This window comes from Balaenoptera acutorostrata, chromosome X (assembly GCF_949987535.1).
Source record: "Balaenoptera acutorostrata chromosome X, mBalAcu1.1, whole genome shotgun sequence".
Classification (NCBI taxonomy): domain Eukaryota; kingdom Metazoa; phylum Chordata; class Mammalia; order Artiodactyla; family Balaenopteridae; genus Balaenoptera; species Balaenoptera acutorostrata.
Window position 1 is genome coordinate 20,956,488 of NC_080085.1, and position 22,745 is coordinate 20,979,232.

General features: G+C 41.7%; 1 pseudogene; it reads right to left on the reverse strand.

Annotated features, from left to right (window-relative positions):
* Window positions 1–1,126: 1,126 nt before the first annotated feature.
* LOC114238397 (ferritin light chain-like) overlaps window positions 1,127–22,745 on the reverse strand; it is a 35,150-nt pseudogene continuing 13,531 nt past the window's right edge.

The following is a 22,745-nucleotide window of genomic DNA, read 5'->3' on the forward strand; positions in this document are numbered from 1 at the left end:
GTAATTTAATAAGTATCCCAGTGGTTAATATAATGTGGCCAATTTGTCGGTTCTGTATCATTTTTGTTTAAGATTCCACATATAAGTGATATCATGTGATATTTGTCTTTCTCTGTCTGGCTTACTTCACTTAGTTTGATGATCTCTACGTCCATCTATGTTGCTGCAAGTGGCATTATTTCATTATTTTTTTTTTTAAATTTTATTTCTTTTTGGCTGTGTTGGGTCTTTGTTGCTGCGTGCGGGCTTTCTCTAGTTGTGGCGAGCGGGGGCTATTCTTCTTTGCGGTGCTCAGGCTTCTCCTTGTGGTGGCTTCTCTTGTTGCGGAGCAGGGGCTCTAGGCGCGCGGGCTTCAGTAGTTGTGGCTCGCGGGCTATAGAGCACAGGCTCAGTAATTGTGGTGCACAGGCTTAGTTGCTCCGCGGCATGTGGGATCTTCCTGGGCCAGGGATCGAATCCGTGTCCCCTGCATTGGCAGGCAGATTCTTATTCACTGCAGCAACAGGGAAGTCCCTATTTCATTCTTTTTTTTTATGGCTGAGTAATATTCCATTGTGTATATACACCACATGTTCTTTATCCATTCATCTGTTGATGGACACCTATGTCGATTCTGAACTAATGTGACGGTATTTTCTTTCTTTCTTCCTTCCTTTCTTTTTTTTTTTCCTGCAAAAAGCTTTATTGTTTCCATTTGGTCCAAGGCTTGGGAGAGGGCTCCAGGGTGGTTAAAAAGCTGCCTAGTGGGGCTTCCCTGGTGGCGCAGTGGTTGGGAATCTGCCTGCCAGTGCAGGGGACGCGGGTTCGGGCCCTGGTCCGGGAAGATCCCACATGCCGCGGAGCAAATGGGCCCATGAGCCACAATTACTGAGCCTGCCCGTCTGGAGCCTGTGCTCCGCAACAGGAGAGGCTGCAATAGTGAGAGGCCCGTGTACCGCGATGAAGAGTGGCCCCCGCTTGCCGCAACAGGAGAAAGCCCTTGCACAGAAACGGGGATCCAACACAGCCATAAATAAATAAATAAAATTTAAAAAAAAAAAGCTGCCTAGTGGCTGCAGAGAGGGGCTTCAGGCAGAAGCCCTGACGCCAGAGGGGCTCCTCAAAGGCCGCTGGGCTCCGGAGGCTCCTAGTCGTTCTGGAGGGTGAGCCTTTCGACGAGGGACTCGCCCAGCCCCGCCTGGGGACCAGCCGGCCTGCGGAGGTTGGTCAGGTGATCGCGCATCTTCTGGATGAGTTTCACCTGCTCATCTAGGAGGCGGCTCTCCGGGAAGTCACAGAGGCGGGGGTCTGCGCGGGCAGAGCCCAGGGCGTGCAGGTCCGCAGGGGCCTGGTTCAGGTTCTTCTCCATGATAATGGCGGCTTCCACAGCGTCCTGGGTTTCACCCCGCTCATCCTGAGACGCTTCTGCACGTCCTGGAAGAGGGCGCGGCTGCCGCGCTGTTTCTGCATTTTCAAGAGGCGCTGGGCGCCCTCACGCTTCCCCTCGGGCACTTCGCGGAGAAAGCGGCCCAGGCCCTCCAGAGCCGCGTCGTGGCGGTGGAACTAGGAGCCCAGAGAGAGGTAGGTGCGCGAGGCCCGCAGGTGCATGTTGACCAGGCGGTTGACGGCGGCCTCCACCTCGGCGGAATCGTTCTGACGAATCTGGGAGCTCGTGGTGGATCGGTAATACGGCGTTAAGCTCAAAATATGGTGCTGGCGGTCCCGGTGGCCGAGGACAGCTGAGCGGCTGGTTCCGAAGGTTGCGAGTGGAACACAGGTTGGAGGGGTCGGAGGCGGGAGCGAGGGGCGCCCCTGGGTCTGTTCCGTCCACGCACCGTTGTAGCAGGAGACGGAGCCGCGGGACTGCCCAGCGCACTGCCTGTTGATATTTTCTAAGCTAAAGAAAATGTTAGCTCTTTCACGGTGGTACAAAAAAGAACTTAAATATCATTTTAATGATTTCCCCTGTGTGAAGACATTAAGAAAAGGTAACAGCCCTGCTTTATCAAACTCTAGGCTTTAGTTACAATTCCGTAATTCTTATTTTGTTTGGTTGTTGTTGTTGAAGTGGGTAGTTCTTTACGCAGAAGAACATGGATATTCGTTTCAGTTTGTAATGAGTTGTGAGCTGAACTCAAATGGTTATAGCTTCCGGAACAGAGAATAAACTGGCTACTACTGTGACCAATTATAATGACACATGCCACTCTGTTCTCTGCTCCAAGTTTGGTGGTTTCCAGTCAGGAAGGGTGAAGCAGCCGTAGTCTTAGGTGGCCAAGCGAAGAGTGCAGCTCAGCAACCATTTGTCGTAGGACCCCTGATGACCATGTGACTCCACAGGAATGCCCTTAAACTCCACTCTTCCAGGCAGCTTTACTAAGAGGTGGGGTGGAAAGAGCCCTGGAATCCAACTCTGAAAACCTAGGTTCTGAAATATTGTTCTCCCACCTACTTGCTCTAGAACTATGATCACATCATTTGACTTCTATGAGGCTCATTTCCACATCTGTAAAGAGAGGATAATGATATCCGTTCTACTTATCTAGTGAGGGATATTTGAGTATTATATTAGCTAACATATTAGTTAGCATTTGCCTTGTAACAACCACAAACCTCTGTGGTATATGACAATAAATATTTATTTTTCATAGATCTACAGGTTTTAGTTAATCTAGGCTGGGCTTCCTGGGCAACTCTGCCGATGTTGGCTGGATTCACATGCCTGGAACGTTGACCGATCCCCCCGGGGCTGCACAAGGGTGATTAACCCAGATATATCCTTCTCATGGAAATGGCAGGAGTGCAAGATTGCAAGAGAACAAGCCCCATTGTGGAAGCACTTTTACAAGCCTCTCCTGTGTCATATCTACCATTGGTCAAAGCAAGCCACATGGCTGAACTGAAACTTAAGGAGTGGGCTTGTATACCTGGCCTTTTGATGGAAAGATGTGTAAAGTCACACAGTAAATGGTATGGTTACTGGGAAAGATGAAGAAATTGGGTTATTAATGCAGTCTAACACAGCTGATGCTTATAAAGTGCTATGCAAAATATATTAATGTAATGAAACTTCTGTGATCCAGAATATGTAAATTAATCATATGTGAACTAACTTGTGAGTAACTTTTATGGATAGAAGAGAGTATAACTCAGTTTATATTCCAAATATTTTCCGTTTTAGTGGGTTTATAGGTAGCGTTATATATAGTGCCTTTGTCAATTATTGTGCTGCTTGATTGGTAGTATGGGACACAAGTTTAAATGACTTGGTTGTCTGAGAGAATTTTTTCTTTTCTCCTGGATTAAGATCTTGAAGAAAGCCAGTTGTGTATGTCAGAGTTTCATTTCACAGTTTAAAACTATGTGTCTCTGGCTGATTCCAGGGAAGGAGCAAGATCGATTCAAGAGGAGCATATGGAATATCATGATATGTCAGGAAGTAAGGAAGTGATGAGAAAAATGTTAGGGACATGCCACAAGTACAGAGGGGCCAGCCTGAAGGGGCTTCTGCTGGCTAAATCTTGGACAATTTGAGCACCAAAATAATTAATTACAGTATTGAATTATAAACCAATGGAAAAACAGGTATATAAATGGATAAATGGGGGAGAGGGGTGGTGGGCTTTTGCTTACAAGTACAATGCCAAGGGTCAACGTGGAGGCAGCCCTAGAGTTGGAAGATTATCATTTTGCAACCATCATAATAAAGCCTCGGTCAGGCAAAAATCATCAATGGATACTAAATGTAGGGGAAATTTTGATGGGCAGGATATTTCCATGGTTGTTAAGTGTCTCCCCAGAGATTGCTCATTAGTAGCAAGGGAAGGAAAAAAATAGTAATTATACAATGGAAAAATTGGACAACACCTAGACCAGGTGACCAAAATTAACATCACCAGTGAAGGAGAGATGGACATCATGTAGCTCCAGAGGTGATACCCTGAAAAGGATACATGTGACCTATGTAGTATTTTGACTGAGAATGTATAATCTGAATCTAATCCTGAGGAAATATCAGCTGGACACAAAACAAGGAAAAGGAGGTGGGTCAGTATTCTTTCAATGTCAGTGTCATAAAAGACAAAGAAAAGCTGCAGAAATGTTTGAGATTAAAGGAATCTGAAAAGATATGACAGCTAAATGGCAACACCTGAGCCTAAACTGAACAGTATACTGCAGGGGAAGTGAAAATACCATAAAGGACATTATTAGGTCAACTGACAAAATTGAAATATGGACAGTAGATTAGACAGAAACATTGTTCTGACCATGATGAAGTAACAGGGACCAGATTTACCCTCCTACCTTAAACAACTAAAGAACCAGATAAAATGTACAAAACGATGGTTTGCAGACATTGGACAATAGGCAGCACAGGACAGAGATCCCTAAGAGAAGAGAAACAAACAAGGTGAACCCTATAATTGCCCCTGTTTACTGCCTGGAGCCAGTTTGCAAGCCTCAGTGCAGGGACGGGAAACGCAAACAGAACCCCCAGGTTTCCTGAGTTGAGGAGACATAGTTGAGAATTTGGAGAGGCCACGGTGGCTAGGATTTGCAGGGCAGGGGACCAGAGAGGAGAGCGCTGCCTGGAGATTGAACTCTGGAGGTCTGCAGAGGGGCTCCCTTGAATCGTCATCTTAGTGCTGATCTGTACCTGAGTTGTTTTTTTGTTTTTTTTGTACATGAGTTTTTAAGGAAACTAGCTGAGGCCAGGGAAATAATCTTCCAAAAGTATCAAGTGGAAAACTTCTTGGCCATCACACAGGTTTGGGAGTAGTTCATCTTCCCTTTAGCTAGACTGGAGAACCCTCGTACTATGTGGGCATTAGGTAGAGTACTTAGAAAGGTGTTATCTCAATAGTGGGATCAAGCTAGGCCTAGACTAAAGGCTGCTCTGGTCTGATTCAGCCTAACAAAGCTGAAAAGCAAGATTTGAAAGAATCAAATTATTTCCAAGTAACTTAACTGCATCCCAGAGGAAAGCTCAAAATTATTTACCAAGAATTACAGAATATTACAAAAATTACTTTTAAAAAACCCAGCAGCTAACAATGAACCCAATGTCTGGCATCCAATTAGTCTGTAACTGTACTGTGGTTATGTAAGAGACTATCTCTACTCTTAGGAAGTATACACAGAAATATTTAGGGATCAAGGGCCATGACGTATGAAATTTGCAAAGAGAGAGGGGTGGAGAATAGGTGAATCTGGGTAAAGGATATACAGGGTTCTTTGTACAATGTTTATTTTTACAGCTTGTGTATTTGAAATTATTTCCAAGTAAGTTAATTCAGAAAAGAAATATAAAAACGGTGTTTCTTATACCTCAGAAACCAGCAGAATCCTATTTGGATAGTGCTATGATGGTGCTCAATCAATCCACAATACTGTGTATAACTTTCAATTATCAACTGCTACAGAGAATTCAAAATAGCATTTAGGGGGGATCCTGCAAAGGCAGCAAATTGGGGGAAAAAAGAAGAGAAATATAACAAATAGCTATTTGTTACCATGATGGGCATTTGGAAATTCTTTAAGTGTTGGCTTTTTCCCCTCATCAGCCAATTCCTATATTTTGCTGAAGTGAGGGATTTTCCAATTTGCTTTTCTCCACCCTGTCCTGACATTGCTATCTATTGCATTCTGGATGAATGGAATCTAGAGCCTTTCTGATGTAGGTGCTGAGGCAATCTGACTTACTGCGCAAGGAAGGAACAGCTTCTAGTATGAGGCAACCAGCGACAGGGAGACCAGTTCCTGGTCTCAGTAGAACACAGCAGTTCCAGGTGGAGCCAACAGTTTTCTGCAGCACTTGATGCTACAGTGTTTCCACATGTTCAGTCAAAGGTGGGGGCATGTGAGCATTCTGATGGGAACTGGATTTGTCAGAACAATAGGAAATAGACTTAACCAGAGAATTCTGGTTCCTTCTCTTCCTGGATAACCCTTGAGGTCCTGCAATGTGGGTCTAATGTTCTGTTGAGGTCTTCATTGTTCTTGTCCTGTGACCAGTTAGAATTATTTTTCTACATCGTGTGATCCTCAGCTGCAAGAAGAAAATCCCTAAGTTTATGCTGCATCAAGGTGATGAATGTAAATTCCCTGATCAGTTTGGGTTTTGTGGCATCTGTAATATACTAGCATTTGGGCCTGAGAGAGAGGAGGAAGTGTCACAGGTTTTGAAGCCAATGGAATAGTCCCTATTTCTGATATTTGGGAATAAATTAGACCAAAGGAAATAGGTTATTAGTGGTGTGTGTGTGTGTGTGTGTGTGTGTATGTATGTATGTATGTATGTGTGACAGTCCCTGTCTTTAATAGCCCAGGAACTTACCCCTCTAAGATACCCAGAGAGGTGTTCATTGACCATTTTTCTGTCTCATGGTCTATTGATTTGCTTTAATATGAAACTTCTATTCCCATGTTGGGTCTTTCCTAATCAGAAACATTAAGCAAGCATAAAGTATTAAGTAATTTTATTTTGGGAAACCATGAAATTTAGTCTCATCCGTAACTAATGAAAATTTATGATTCAGACAATCTCTAAAAGTTCCGAAAACCATACACAAAAATCACTGACTAAGAACAAAATGGTCAGCCTGGCAGATAAAGAGGATGTTGAACGGCATTTATCAGATTCTATGCTGTATGAAGCCCAGGGGGATCTCAACTCTGGCTGCACATTAGAATCATTTGGGGAGCTTTAAAAATTCTATGACCAGAAAGCCAAACACTGGATTGATTAAATCAGAATCTCTGGAGGTGGCTTGGGTATTAGGAGCTTTTAAAGCTCCGCAGTTACATGTGGAACTTAAAAAATAAAACAAAACAAATTAATGAATATAGCAAAACAGAAACAGACTCACAGATGTAGAGGACAAACTGTTGGTTACCAGTGGGGAGAGGGAAGGCGGGAAGGACAAGATAGGGGGAGGGGATTGAGAGACACAAGCTACTATGTATAAAATAAATAAGCTACAAGGATATATTATACAGCACAAGGAATATAGCCAATATTTTATAATAACTATAAATGGAATATAACCTTTAAAAATTGTGAATCACTATGTTGTACACCTGAAACTTACATAATATTGTACATCAACTATACCTCAACTAAAAAAAATAAAGCTCCCCAGTTGATTCCCACGTGCAGCAGCAAGTATTGAGAACTACTGACCTAGAGTGATATCTGATTTTCACCTTCACCTTGCGGCAGGTATTTCAAAGAAGAAAACCCAGGGGATGATTTTCAGTTGTTCTACATACATGTATCAATTATGGCTATTTGTCCAAACTATAAACCCAAATTCCATTCTGTGCCTATAAGCAATTTCATCTTCATAGATTACTTTTTAGGGGATACAGAGACCACTATTTTACCACTATCTATAAATTTAAGGACCCATACATGAAAAATGAACGAATGGATGGAGATAATGCACATAAAGTGCGTAACAGGACATGTTATTAATACACTGCATTAACAGTTAAAATCAAGGAAAAGTCTGTCTTAATTTCAGCCAAGAATTAACCAATAGAGAAGGCTTTAAAATAATGTTTCTTATCGGGTGTCTTAGCCCATTCACGGAAATGTAGGCTTTTTCTAGCGTGCACCTCAAAACTCCTCTAGTTATTACCCTGTTCCAATGCCGCTTCCACATTTTTATGTATTCTTTTATAGCAGCACCCCCATTTCTTGGTACCAATTTCTGTCTTAGTCTGTTCAGGCTGCTGTAACAGAATACCATAGATTGGGTGTGAGAAATAAAATACTGCCTGCCTATCAGTAAACAAAGCATGTCACAGTCACCTCGGAGGTGAGCTGGTGAGCCCTGAGGGAACTCCGGAAGGAAACAAAGAATACCTGGATGTGAAAACACAGGATACTGGCCCCAGATAGCTGAGGTGCATATCAAAGGAATGGTTTCAGTGAGCCCAGACTCTTGCATCTTCCCATACAAAAGAAAAGTGCTAAATTCCTTAACTTGAGATTTCTAGCTTTCTTTAATTAACAGTAATCTTTTGTTCCTACTACCTGCCCTTTGTTGCAAAACTATTCTATATCCTAGCTCCCCACTCGCCTCCTCAGAGCAGTTTTTTCAGGGTTACCTGAGATGCTGCCTCCGGGTTTGAAGTCCTCAGTATGTCCCCCGAATAAAACATAACTCTCAACTTTTAGGTTGTGCATATTTTTTTAGTTGACAGGTGGCTTATAAACAACATAAATTTATTTCTCACAGTTCTGGAGGCTGGGAAGTCCAAGATCAAGGTGCTGGCAGATTTGGTGTCTGGTGAGGGCCTGCTTCTTGATTCGTAGATGGCCATCTTTTCACTATATCCTCACGTGGCAGAAGGCGCCAAGGAGCTTTGGGAGTCTCTTTTATAAATGCACTAATCATATCCCAAAGGCCCCACCTCCAAATACCATCTCAGTGGGGATTCAGTTGCAACATGAATTTTGGTGGGGCATAAACGCTCAGTCTATGGCACTGGGGATGAGAGGAGGGAAGCAAAGGAACGTCAGAATCACCTGAAAAGTTTGTTCAAACCATACATACTCCTGACCATCCTAGATTAATTCATTCCCTCCTTTTGGAATCACTGTCAACATTCAATCTTGGAGAAAAGTGTTAAGGATGGTTATATCAGTAGGTTGCTTTTGATAGCAAGTGACAGAAAATGTAACTCAAAATGGCTTAAATAATGAAGGGATTTATAACCCATGCAGGCAAAAAGTTTACAGACTAGGTTGGCTTTTGGAGAGCCTTGATCCAGTAGCCTAAATACATCAGCAAGGATTTTGTCTCTCCACTCTGCTTTTTGCAGAGTCATTCAACCTAAAGATACATCCTGTTGCAGTCTCAGGATGGCTGCAGGCAATACCTAAGGTTCCTTTTTCTTCCTTCACTTCTAGCAGGAGAAAGAGAACTTGCTGCCTTCCCAGCAGCAGTTCTAATATTCACTCCGATTGGCCTAGAGCATGCCACATGCCTACCTCTGAACGAATCATCGTATAGAGAGATGGAGTGCACTTACGGGCTTAGTTTTGCTCAAATGCTCCACCCCTGAGAAATTGATGGCTGTTGGAAGGGAAAGTTGGGGGGTGGGGATGAGGAATTGATGTTGGCAATGCAGCCAACTGAGGCCATGGGATGGTCTCAAAGGTTAAGTGTGAATATACTTCAGTAATAAAAAAAAATAATGAGACTCATTTCACCCATCCTTACCACCAGTCTTGATAGTTTATAGCAGGAGTTCTCAACCTTACAACTATTGGCATCTGGGGCTAGATTTTATTCTTGCTATGGGGGCTGTCCCATGCGTTGTAGGATGTCTAGCAGCATCCCTGGCTTCTCCGCACAAGATGCCAGTAGCACCCTCCACCATCACCACTCTCCCACATGTGGCAACCGAAAATGTTTCCAGACATTGCCAAATGTCCTCTGAGGGACAAAATTTCTCTCTTTTCAAACCACTGTTTTATTTATTTATTTTTTATTGAAGTATAGTTGATTTACAATGTTGTGTTAATTTCTGCTGTATAGCAAAGTGACTCAGTTTTATATATATATATAGACACACACACACACATTCTTTTTTATTTTCTTTTCCATTATGGACATTGAATATAGTTCCCTGTGCTATTCAGTAGGACATTCTTGTCCATCCATTCTATATGTAATAGTTTACATCTGCTAACCCCAAACTCCCAGTCCATCCCTCCCCCACCCCCTTGGCAACTACAGGTCTGTTCTCTATGTCTGTGAGTCTGTTTCTGCTTTGTAGATAGGTTCATTTATGTCATATTTTAGATTCCACATATAAGTGATATCATATGGTGTGTGTCTTTCTCTTTGTGACTTACTTCATTTAGTATGATAATCTTTAGACCCATCCATGTTGCTGCAAATGGCAATATTTCATTCTGTTTTACGTCTGAGTAGTATTCCATTGTATATATGTACCACATCTTCTTTATCCATTCATCTGTCGATGGACATTTAGGTTGTTTCCATGTCTTGGCTATTGTGAATAGTGCTGCTATGAACATAGGGGTGCCTGTATCTTTTAAACCACTGTTTTATGGTTGAACCTCCTAGATAAAAATATTGCAGAAGCAGAGATCAGTTTTCCTCTGTTTCTCCAAGGTTTAGGAAAATAATTTAAACTATAGCATGAAGAAATAAGTTAGATATAAAGCAGAATCCCACCATTACACATGTGCATTAAATATTAAATTTATTCCTGTATTGCTATGTTATTCTTTACTGGAATTCTTTTTAAAAATGTTCTCACATGTTTGAAGTGAAGCCCATCTAAGATGAAAAGTGTTACTAGATCACTTTTCAGGATTCTTCCTAAGCATCAGTTTGTAAGATTTCTCAGCCTCTTTCAGAGGAGAAGCATTGCACTGAATATTTGGAAATATAAATATTTGTAAATATTATAAATGTGGATGCTTCATTTTGGGTCACACTTTGAGTAGCAAAAAACTATAATTTGGCAGAATTCATTTGGGGACCTTTGGGCTCTGTTGGGCTCAACTTAGCTCCATGTGTCTTCTCATTCTGGAACCCAAGCTGAAGAGCAGATACTATCTGGAGCTCTTCTCATGGTGGAAGGCAGAAGGTCAAAAAGGGGAACAAAGCCATATCGAAAATAGCATGAGAGCTTGTATTAGGATGTGGTATAAGTCATAAATGTCCATGTTCCATTGGCTAAAGCAAGTTACATGACCAAGCCCCAAGTCTGTGGTGTGGGAGAATTCCTACATGTTAGAAAACACAGGGTGATAAGTGCTGCAGAGCATACACAAGTGGCTCAAAGGAGATAGTTCTACCTGGGAGAGTCAAGGAAGACCTCAGAGAGAATATGATGGTTAAGCCAGATTTTGAAGTATAAGTAGAAGTTCCCAACAAACCAGGAATGGGGACCAAGGTGGGAGAGAGCATAAAGCAGAGAGGTACCTGTTCTCCAAAGAAGATCTCTATAATCACATGGAAGTATGCTCAGCATCATTAATCATCAGGGAAATGCAAATCAAAACCACAATGTGATACCACTTCACCCCCACTAGGATGTCTCTCATCAAAAAAACAGGTAGTAATAAGAGCTGGTGAGATCGTGCAGAAATTGGAACCTTCATACACTGTTCTTGGGAATGTAAGATTATATAGCTACTTTGGAAAACAGCCTGCTAGTTCCTCAAAAGGTTAAACATGGAGTTACCATATGATCCAGCACTTCCACTCCAAGATACAGGCATACCTTATCTTATTGTGCTTTGCTTTATTGCGCTTCACAGGTACTATGTTTTTTACAAATTAAAGTTTGTGGCAACCCTGTGTTGTCAGATGACGGTTAGCATTTTTTAGCAATAAAGTATTTTTAAATTAAGGTATGTACATTTTTTTAGACATAATGCTATTGTGCATTTAATAGACTACAGTATAGTGTAGACATAACTTTTATATGCACTGGGAAACCAAAAAATTCATGTGACTCGCTTTATTGTGGTATTCAATTTATTGTGGTGGTCTGGAACCCAACCTGCAATATCTCCAAGGTATGCCTGTATATACCCAAGACAACTGAAGACATATTTTCACACAAATATGTGTACATGAATGATTCATAGCTGCATTATTCCTAATAGCCAAAAAATAGAAACAAGCCAAATGTCCATCAACTGATGAATGAATAAATACAATGTGGTATATCCATACAATGGAATATTATTTGTCAATAACAAGAAATAAAGTACTAATACATGCTATATCATTATGCAAATGAAAGACACCAGACACAAAAGGCTAAATACATGATTCCATTTATGTGAAATGTACAGAACAGGCAAATCCATAGAGACAAAATGTATATTGATGATTGCCTAGGGCTGAGAGGGGATTGGAGAGAAATGGGGAGTGACAGCCAATGGGTAAGGGGTTTCTCTTGGGGCTGATGAAAATGTTCTAAAATCAATTGTGACAATGGTTACACAACTTTGTAGACATACCAAAAACCATTGAATTATACACTTTTGTGGGTGAATTGTATGGTATGTGAATTATATCTCAGTAAAACTGTTAGCAAAAAATCTTCCACGTGGTAAGGCACAGAGGCACAGGAGCATAGTGTAGTCCAAGAACCTAAGCAGATTGGCATAACTGTTACAGAATGGGAATGGATACATCTAGGAAGGCAGGTAAGGATCAGATCATAGAGGATCTGAGGGCAGCTTGGAGCAAGAAGAACATTTTAGGAATATTAATTCATATGTGGAGACTGGGTTTGAAGGAAAAGGATGCAAAGAGGATGGGTAGTTAAGACTACTGCAGTAGATCCAATATTAGTTCACCAGGGCTGAGTCAAAATGATGGTGGCAGGGATGTAGAAAGGGAAGAGAGAATCCAAGAGATTTTTAAAAATATTTATTTATTTATTTATTTAGGCAGACTGCACCAGGGCTGTGTCAAAATGATGGTGGCAGGGATGTAGAAAGGGAAGAGAGAATCCAAGAGATTTTTTAAAATATTTATTTATTTATTTATTTAGGCAGACTGCGCCAGGCCTTAGTTGCGGCATGTGGACTCTTAGTTGCAGCATGCATGCGGGATCTAGTTCCCCGACCAGGGATCAAACCCGGGCCCCCTGCATCGGGAGCTCGGAGTCTTACCCACTGGGCCACCAGGGAAGTCCCTCCAAGAAATTTTTATGAGGCCAAAATAATAGGATTTTGTGGGCAGGGAAGAAGGAAAGGAAGGATCTTTCTTACACATTTTTTTTGTCCCCAACAACTTAAAATGTCTCACACAAAACAGTGCCCAATAATGTTTAGTGAATTAATGAATTAATGGAGTGGATGGTTACAATTTCAGAGTTTCTGTTACCAGATAGAGAACTTTGGGACACAGCAAGGTATTTTTTGGGGTGAGCTCAGGACTGTAACATTTAGAAAAAGGATACTTTTCATATGAAGGGAATGGCTATTTCAGGGAGAGAAAGAAAATAATGGTAGATCCAAAGGTACACTTCATCTCTCTCAGTTTTGCCTACAGCCAGCCTGCTGTGTGCCTGTGGAATTTTTTTTTTAATGAAGAATTATAAAAAGCCAGTAAACTCCACCTAACTCTGGTGCCTTCAGGCTTTTGTACCCATTAGCCAAGTAGACAAAATCTACTCCCACATGTAAGACAGAACACAGCATGCTTTACAATATGTGTTGACCAGATAAATATTTTAATGAGGCTTAGTAACTAAGATACAACCACCAGAAACCACTTAGATAATTTTATTCATTTCCTCCTGGTCAGCTATGGCCACCTACTCCACTATGATACATCCTTAGATGCTCACACTGGCAGATCTAGCTTTCATATACTATAGCTTTGAGTTAAAAGTTGTGACCTAATTTCCAAGCAGAGCAGAAGAATCCTCTCTGGAGATGGATTACCTACAAGGAGATGAAGTGTTTATGTTTGTAATAACAGCATGCCTCCACCGAAGACTATGCTCTATCTAATGATCGAAGAACAACTTTTATTTGTGGATTTGCAGGGGTAGGGTGGGGAGGATTGCACATTTGCCTTATTCTGAGCCATCGTCAACCTATTGGCTATGACAAGGTGACTTCCTATGGACTTCCTTTCCCTGCTTCAGTAAGAGAAGCTTGTGGATGAGTAATGGAAAATCCTGCATTTGCCTAGTATTTGAAGTATTGACAAGGTAGTCCTGGGTCTAAGCTTGTGGGTAGTACTTGGGCTTACTTATGGCAAAAGGAAAGAATGCAAGGAGTATCTGGGGGTCTCCCTAGGGACCAGTTGCTAATTAAAGTGATTGAAACCAAGCACGACAGTCAGGGACATTGTAGAAGAGGTGACTTTTGACCAGGTAAGCCTTCTGAAGAAAGATTTCTTCTTTCTTTTTCTATCAAAGGGTCTTTAGTTAAAGTACCACCAGCAAACTTGGAATGTGAACCAGGGTGTGGATTTGAGTAGTAGTGAAAAATAATGTTGCGTCTTTTCTAGGGCTAAGGTTCTGGTTCAAGAACTTGTGACCATCTAGAAAGACCTGTCTATCTCTCAGTGGAATCATCCTGTCCCCTTTGGGAAATGAAACCCCATCTGGAGTGACTCTACCCTAATTTGGGCTATTCATGTCTTTGGAGCTCCTGGGGTGTCCCCTGATGTGGCTCAACCCCTAAGGGTTGTGGTCTGAAGATGTTTTCACGTTGAGTGTGCTCCTTGGACACCCCAAAAATTCAGCTATACTTATTGCTATATACCCATCGTTTCTGAGCTAACACAGGGATCAAATTGGCAAATCAGACTTACAAGAATCACACATCTTACCCAGCATCAAGCTTTACTGATAATTTCAAGGGTACAAGTAATGAGCACAGACGAAGCGGGGAGAAGTCAGGGACTACCAGTGCAGCTCTCCTGGCCCTTTCTTGCCACATTAAGACACATACCAGGTCCGATTTAACATATAAGATCTTTTTTTTTTTTTTTTTTTTACTTCACAGACACACACTGTATTTTATTTTTACAAGAGATAAATAGACTGACACCAAGCATTGTACATGGATGACCACAACAAAAGCAACAATGATTGCAATTACCAAACACGAAACACACTCATACTATGTCATAATATTGACATTCAGTCCAGTAATCCTCCACTGTAACAGCTCCTTTACTTTGAAGTGAAAATTGATTTGTATATTTTTTGCCTCTGAGTCCTTGTGGGATTTTTTTTTATTCAAACAGAATGTCACAAAAATTATAATCATCCTCATCAGTTCACTCAGTCCCATGTAATTAATTTTTTTTTATCTTGATCTTTTGTTAGCACTTTTATGAGTTCATCACTTTTTCATTAGAGTTCTGAAAATGCTTATTCATTCAGTTCAGCAGCACAGTCAGATACCAGAAACCTGTACTTGTCAGAGTCTTGTCCATGAATTCCTTGAAGATGAAACCCTTTTGTAGGAACATATTTGCAAAAGCATCAGAGTACACCCAGAACTGTCTGTAAATGACAAAAGACTTAAAAATGACCATGGTTAAAGATTTGATGAAAGTCCATAATAATGCAATTGACAAGGAGATTTAGTTATTTCTGAGATATACATTTTAAAGTAATAACTAGAATTATGACTTATAACATTATACCAGAACATATAAGATTTTTAGAAATTTCATGTAATGTCTGAAACATTTATATTAACATATTTCCATACAAATAACCCAATGAAAGTTTAGTATTAGTTGTTTTATTTGTTTGTTTTTTTATACAAAAAAAAAACCATATAAGATCTCTAAGCAATGTATGCAGTCATCACTTACAAGAAAAGAAAGCTACTTTGGTGATGGTATGTCTCCATTTTTTCTACTCTGATTGTTACATAAGTTACATTTTCCAGGGAGCCATGCCCCATAACTACGTATGTTCCAGGTTTGTTTACCACACACAATGCCAGACAAACCAAGTACATCCTCCTCAAAGTATTCCATAGATAAAGACTCTCCTACTAGTTAATACTATTAGAGTGTTTGCTAGGAGGTCGGTCATTAGCATGTGTACAAGGAGATCTGACTGGCTCAATTTCTTTCCTTCCCAGGCAGTAGTCCTTCAATAGAAGGAAAGACTAGAGTGCACTCTTCTGCTTTCCTTCCCAGATTCCAAGGGACAGGAATGGGAGGCAGAGTGCCTTCTGTGTCTGTTTATAGCTGCCCAGATTGTGGAAGGTCTGGGGCACTGGGGGAAATGCATGTTTTGAAGTTGGACATATAGACGAATGAAGCGCAAATCTCAGTACTTCCCCTTTCTGGGTTACGTTAAAGAAGTCATTACAGCTCAGTCACTTCATCTGAGGACTGGGAATATTATCTACCTCACTGGTTTGTTGTTATACCTACATGAGTCTTTTTGTGTGAAAATACTTCTTAAACCATAACAGGCTATGTCCATGTACTGTATTACTGCTGTTATCAGTGAGAGTCTGCAGTCCTTTCTGTTTGGGTGTTCATTTATGACCTGTGCCGAGGTTGGTGGCTCTGGGCTCTGAGTGCAAAGCCTCTTAGTGGTGAATGCGCTGGGCCGGCATCATGGCGTCCTGGATGACAGGAATCCTTTGTTTTGAAAACCTAACCCGGATCCTGGATCCACTCTTATAGCACCACATTTTTCCCTATATTTCTTCTCACAGTGTGCAATTATATATTTGTATAGAAACAGTAACAGTTAACATCATTGAGCATTTACTACATGCTAAGTACTCTTCTGTGCACTTTAAATGTAATATCCCATTTAATCCTTCCAACAACCCAATGAGGTCATTATTTTTCCTTTTTAATAATAGATTTTAATGATTACAGAAATAAAGTTGTAGTATGTGTTCAAAATGCTATGTTCTGTTTTGATCAATTAGTAATAGATTGTGAGAATTTTTCTGTTACAGTCACCGTGGTTATCTTTTAAAAAGCTGTTGGACTTTTAGGCTGTCTCTAATTTTTCATAGGGATAAATAAAACTATAAAGAACATGTTTGTGCATAAAAATTGTCTTTTATCTAAATCTGTCTTTTTTAAAAATAAATGTATTTATTTATTTATTTTTGGCTGCGTCGGGTCTTCGTTGCTGCGCGCGGGCTTTCTCTAGTTGCAGCGAGCGGGGCCTACTCTTCGTTGCGGTGCACAGGCTTCTCATCGAGGTGGCTTCTCTTGTTGTGGAGCACGGGCTCTAGGCGCGCGGACTTCAGTAGTTGTGGCTCGCGGGCTCTGGAGCACAGCCTCAGTAGCTGTGGCGCATGGGCTTAGTTGCTCCGCGGCATGTGGGATCTTCCCAGACCAGGGTTCGAACCCGTGTACCCTGCATTGGCAGGCGGATTCTTAACCACTGCACCACCAGGGAAGCCCTAAATCTGTCTTTTAACTTTGTTCCTATAGTTTTTTCCCAACTTTTTATGGAAATGTTACCTACATGTAGAGGAGTTCACGTGAATGTTCAGCCCAATGAATTTTCACAAAGTGAGCACATTCGTGTAACCAGCAGCCAAAGAAGAAACACAGTATTACCTGAACTCTGGAGTCCCCCTCATGTCTCCTTCAGGTAATCACACCCTCACTCCTCACCGAGGGTAACCACTATCCTGACTTCTGACCCCATAGATTTCATTTTCCCTCTTTTTGAACTTTATGTAAATGGAGTCATACAGTGTGTACCCTTGTGTTTGGCTTCTTTCATTCAACATTCACCCATGTTGTGTGCAGTTACAGTTGGTTCATCTCAAAGAGGGTCGGTATTATTATTAATCCTACTTAATAGATGAGAAAACTGAGTCCCAGAGAGGTTAAGTGAACTTGCTCAGAATAGCAAGTGGCAGAGCTAGAATTTGAACCCGAGTAGTTTGAAGCCACTCTACTAACCATTATGTTATACTGCTCCTATTTATTTAATGTCCATCTCCTCCACTATACTGTAAGCTCCATTTTTTACTCAGCACCTAGCATTTAGCACATACCACATAATCAGTAAATATTTCCTGAGTGAATGAATACGGATGAATGAATGAATGAATATCAGATAGGGCTGCTTCTGCAATTCAGTGTTTTTGCCTAGGTTGCTAGAAGTGCGTGAGAAGGTTCTGTATCTTCCTTTCGTTCACCTTGATTATGGACATCTTCTCAGAGTCACTCCCACCACCTGTGGTCTTGGCCCCCTGTTATCCATTCTGCAGCAGACCCCTGTTGAAGAAAGATTTGCTTCTGTGTCTCGAGCTTGGAGAGTTCCTGGGCCTCATCTTGTCTTCCCACATGAGGGAGACTCAAGGGTAGTACCACTTGAGTGCTGCTCTGGGAGTTGGAATGACCCCTCTACAAATTGCTGCCTCTACAAGTCCCAGCGCAGTTAGAAATGATTATTGCACTTTTTTTTTTTTTTTTTAAAGACAAGTCAAGAGAGAAACCGTGGAAGAAAGGAAAGCTTGGTTTTGTTTTTTTTTTTAGAAATTCACGTTCTTTTATTTATTTATTTATTTATTTATGACTGTGCTGAGTCTTCGTTTCTGTGCGAGGGCTTTCTCTAGTTGCGGCAAGTGGGGACCACTCTTCATCGCGGTGCGCGGGCCTCTCACCATCGCGGCCTCTCTTGTTGCGGAGCACAGGCTCCAGACGCGCAGGCTCAGTAATTGTGGCTCACGGGCCCAGTTGCTCCGTGGCATGTGGGATCTTCCCAGACCAGGGCTCGAACCCGTGTCCCCTGCATTGGCAGGCAGATTCTCAACCACTGCGCCACCAGGGAAGCCCAATTATTGCACTTTTAACCCTAAGCTTCCTGTGCAGGATTTTTTTTTAATTAATTAATTTATTTATTTTATTTTTGACTGTGTTGGTTCTTCGTTTCTGTGCGAGGGCTTTCTCCAGTTGTGGCGAGCAGGGGCCACTCTTCATCGCTGTGCGCGGGCCTCTCACTGTTGCGGCCTCTTGTTGTGGAGCACGGCTCCAGACGCGCAGGCTCAGCAGTTGTGGCGCACGGGCCTAGTCGCTCCACGGCATGTGGGATCTTCCCGGACCAGGGCTCGAACCCGTGTCCCCTGCATCGGCAGGCAGACTCTCAACCACTGCGCCACCAGGGAAACCCTCCTGTGCAGAATTTTGATGTCCATGGACAGTTGGTCTCCTGAAATTCACAATAACTTTTTTGGTCTGGTTTTCTCTTTCCTTGTCTATCAGTAAATCTTGTCCGTATAATATCCTTGAGGCGGGGACATTTAGAAACTGCTTTCAGCTGTATTCCATCCAAAACAATGTGAGGTTGACCATAGGGTTTGTACATCCCAAGCTTGTGCTTGATCAGGATGAGTGGTAAGACTTCAAGGAACAGCCTACCCTCTCCTCTGAAAATTGCCTTCACAGAAATTATTTTAAACCAACTGTCTTAAAGCCCATAAATGATCACTAGGGAATTTCCAAAACCGAGAGAAGGGGTCACTTTCGCCAATATCAGATTTCTTCTAGCACTCTGAAGCCTGGTGCTATAAAATAATAATAAAAAAATAAATATAGCAACAATTCTTTGTATTATTGGAGAACACTATTTCTTAGAACATTTTAGCCATTATTGTGACAATTCTGTATACTGGGCAGAAGTAAACTACTTAGATGGAGAAAACCATCCCAAGAGTTAATACCCATCTAGTGGTCTTATTCTCAGTGTTTTCTCCTTATTAGATGAACACTATATTCAAAACAGGAAATACATATTTTGAAGAACATACCTGAGAGTATTAAAAGAAAGCTGATTATTTGCACTTCTTATGGTCTAGGATGGGGGTCAGCAAACTTCCTCTCCGAAGGACCAGATAGTAAATATTTTAGGCTTTGAGGCCCGTAGAATCTGTCACAACTATCCTAGCCTGCCCTTCTAGTGTAAAAGCAACTGTAAACAATATATAAATGGATGGGCATGGCTGCGTTCCAATAAAACTTTATTTACAAAAGCAAGGGCAAGCTGTATTTAGCCCACAGGCCATAATTTGCTGATCCCTTGTCTGGGAGATCTGACAGAAAAAATTAATCCAGGGAACAAAATCTTTGTAAAACTTAAGTGGAGAAGTAGATATCTTCCTTAAAATTGATAAATCTTTTATAGAAATATTTATGTTGTCCATGGTACCCTAAATAAAACAGTTGAACATGATAAAGAATGATTTCAAATGAGGATATGTGCAGAAAAGAGTTCACATAGCAGGCCTGACTGCAATCCTTTGAAAAGCCTGCTTATGTTGGCAGCTTAGGTTGCCTGCTAAAGGCCTGCTTAGGTTGGCTGTTGACTGGCATCTGGAAACTTCGATTGTGGAGAGAGTTCCCACTCTTAGCTGATAAGACTAGCTCACTGTGCCTGCACTGTACAAACAATATGGTTTATGCTGAACACCTGCTTTCCTTCCAAGAATCTAGAATTTTTATACATGCTAGGCAGAGGCTGCCTATGTGACCAGCCTCCAGTTAAAAAACCAGCTTCCAATAAAAAAAAGTTCTGTGAGTTCTAGTGAGTAATCAAACCTAGGGGTGGTCTTGGGTACCTCCCAACACAGATACATTCTTTTCTACCTTGTCCACTTAATATATTCTCCCTTCAGATATGAATCATTGTTAAAGAAAAGTATATTCAAGACCCTCATGATAGGTATAGGGCCCACTGGAGGAGAGAGATTGGATTCCACTCCAAATATGGCATGGGCAAGTGGGAATTTATAGCCAAGGAGCAGGGTGGGAGGTCAGTGGATAGAAAATTACTAAGGGAAAACATCAGGGGTAAGGGGGGGTTCTAGCTAAACTGACCTAACAGGATTCTTTACTGAAAACAAGGCAGGGTGGTCAGACATTACCTGGGGGATGGTGGAGGATGAGGAACCTGATCATATATTGAGGGCGATCAGATATCCAGGGGAGGGAGTTCTGGTTAAACTGATTTAGCAGGGTTCTTGCCAAAAATAGATTCTACAAGAAAGTGTGCAGATGGGCCTAGGAGAAGGTTCAAGAGCCTGACTGAAGTTTGGTCAAGCAAAGAATGTCTGTCACCATCAACTTTTAATTATGGAGATGTTCCTGATCACAGTGACAAACCCTGGGTTTAGCAAAGTAGGAGGTTTGCAGAATCCTGAGCCATGAGGGTATGAGAAATTGCAAGACAATGTGTGGTCAGGGCCCCACTAAAAGGAACTGAGCAGCCACTTACTGGAAAACTGGTCCAAATCAGCAGAAAAATGGCTTCATGATGCAACTGTGACTTTTTGCAGCCTATATATAACTCAACTGCATATCTGGGGTCAACATAACAGACTTGATGGGTAAACACAGTTCCTAAAAACCACAACCAGACTTGGGGTTCCGTAAATGGCCTGTGCCCGGCTTCATTACAATGAACCAATCTTGAACTGACAAGCTTGGTCTTGTTCAACCAGTCATCCTTTATGAAACTTTCTAGGTTTGATTTTTATAAGTCCCACCCTTGCTTTTGGTCTGAGAGGGTCTCCATGGCAGCTGTACTCCCTTGTGTAGTCCCTAAATATAAGTAAATCCTCAATACTTTAATTGTCTCTGAATTATTATTTGATAGTTAGTTTGAAGACTCCATCCCATAGGACCTAATCCTGCTGTGTTCGATCAGGTTTTCCCTCTCTTGTTCAGAAGTAAATTCACCTTAATACTATGTCTCAGAACTTCCCTGGCGGTCTAGCGGTTAAGACTCCGCACTTCCAGTGCAGGGGGCGCGGGTTCAGTCCCTGGTCGGGGAACTAAGATCCCACATGCCGCATGGTGTGGCCAAAAAAAAAAAAAAATACTATGTCTCAAAGTCTTTATATTTCCTTTATCATCAATTACCTCAAAGGTTGGGTACAGGGAAGCCAGGGATGATCTGAATCATGCAGATATCACTGACTGGAAAAATCAAGGAAACCACCAAGATGAACATATACAACAAAAGAGAGGAAGACAAAATCCAAAACTTGTGAAAAAAAACTAAAGGTGTTCTTTTCCACATCTTAAGATAAAAGCTGTTTCTCTAGGACCCAAGAAAATATTGCAGGGAGAGAGAAACTTTTCCTATATGCTTTTATGTTCAGTAACTGGGGCCTGCTAATTAAACTGACAATAAACAGATTAACAGGAGAAAAGGTTTATTACATATGCACATGAGGGCCTCACAGAAAAGGAAGTAAAGACCCCAACAGGCACTTAGATCCAGGGGCTTATATTCCATTTTAACAAGGGGTGATAAGTTTGTGGAGAAGTGATAAGACAAAGAACAAGGGGTTTGGGATTCCAGGGGCAGTAAATTGTGGGAAGGTAAAATATATGGGAGAAACAAGTGGAAGATAAAAGCTGTTTAGTAAGGTTTGTTATGCAGACCCATCTTGGGACTGAGGTTCTGTCTCAGGTGATAATGGTGGTTTTCCTCTTCCTGGTGTGGGAGAGGGGAGTGGGAACACTTTTACAAGGAGAAATTTGTGCTCTGCTTCTAGGCAGATAGGAGGAGGGCAGAGAGTTCTTTCTGCATTTGTTGCTTCTTAACTGCCTTTAGCTCAAAATAATCCTTATGTCAAGGTGGCATATTTAGGGGTGGCATTTTCTTTTTCTTTTTCTTTTTAATATTTATTTATTTGGCTGTGCCAGGTCTTAGTTGCGGCCCGCGGGATTTTTAGTTGCAGAATGCGAACTCTTAGTTGGGGCATGTGGGATCTAGTTCCCTGACCAGGGATGGAACCTGGGCCCCCTGCATTGGGAGCGCGGAGTCTTAGCCGCTGGGCCACCAAGGAAGTCCCACAGGTGTGGCATTTTCTGATCCCCTTCTGCTTATGAATTAGCTGTATGTCTTCACTTCTGGAAGGTGATTTAAATTGAAATTTTACATTTATGCCTCTTAAGATAAATGGTCCTTAACTTAAAACTCCCTTTCTAAAAAACCAGATGACATTCCTCATCTCCCCATCCCCAACGTATTTGCTTGGCAAAGGTCTCGAGCACCCCACCCCAAACCCACTTTTCTTTATGTTTGCTCTGCTCCCCACAGCCCTTTTATACTCAGTCTTCAGATTTCACATCCCTCCCCTCAAAACTTGCCCTGTCCTCCAAATGGAGCTTCACAAAGGGTTTGAGAGCCCAGGAAATGGCATAAATTCCTTACAGTAAAACAATAGATTTTAATGGAAAAAATGTTATTTTCTGGGGTCTGAAAAGCAACCACAGACC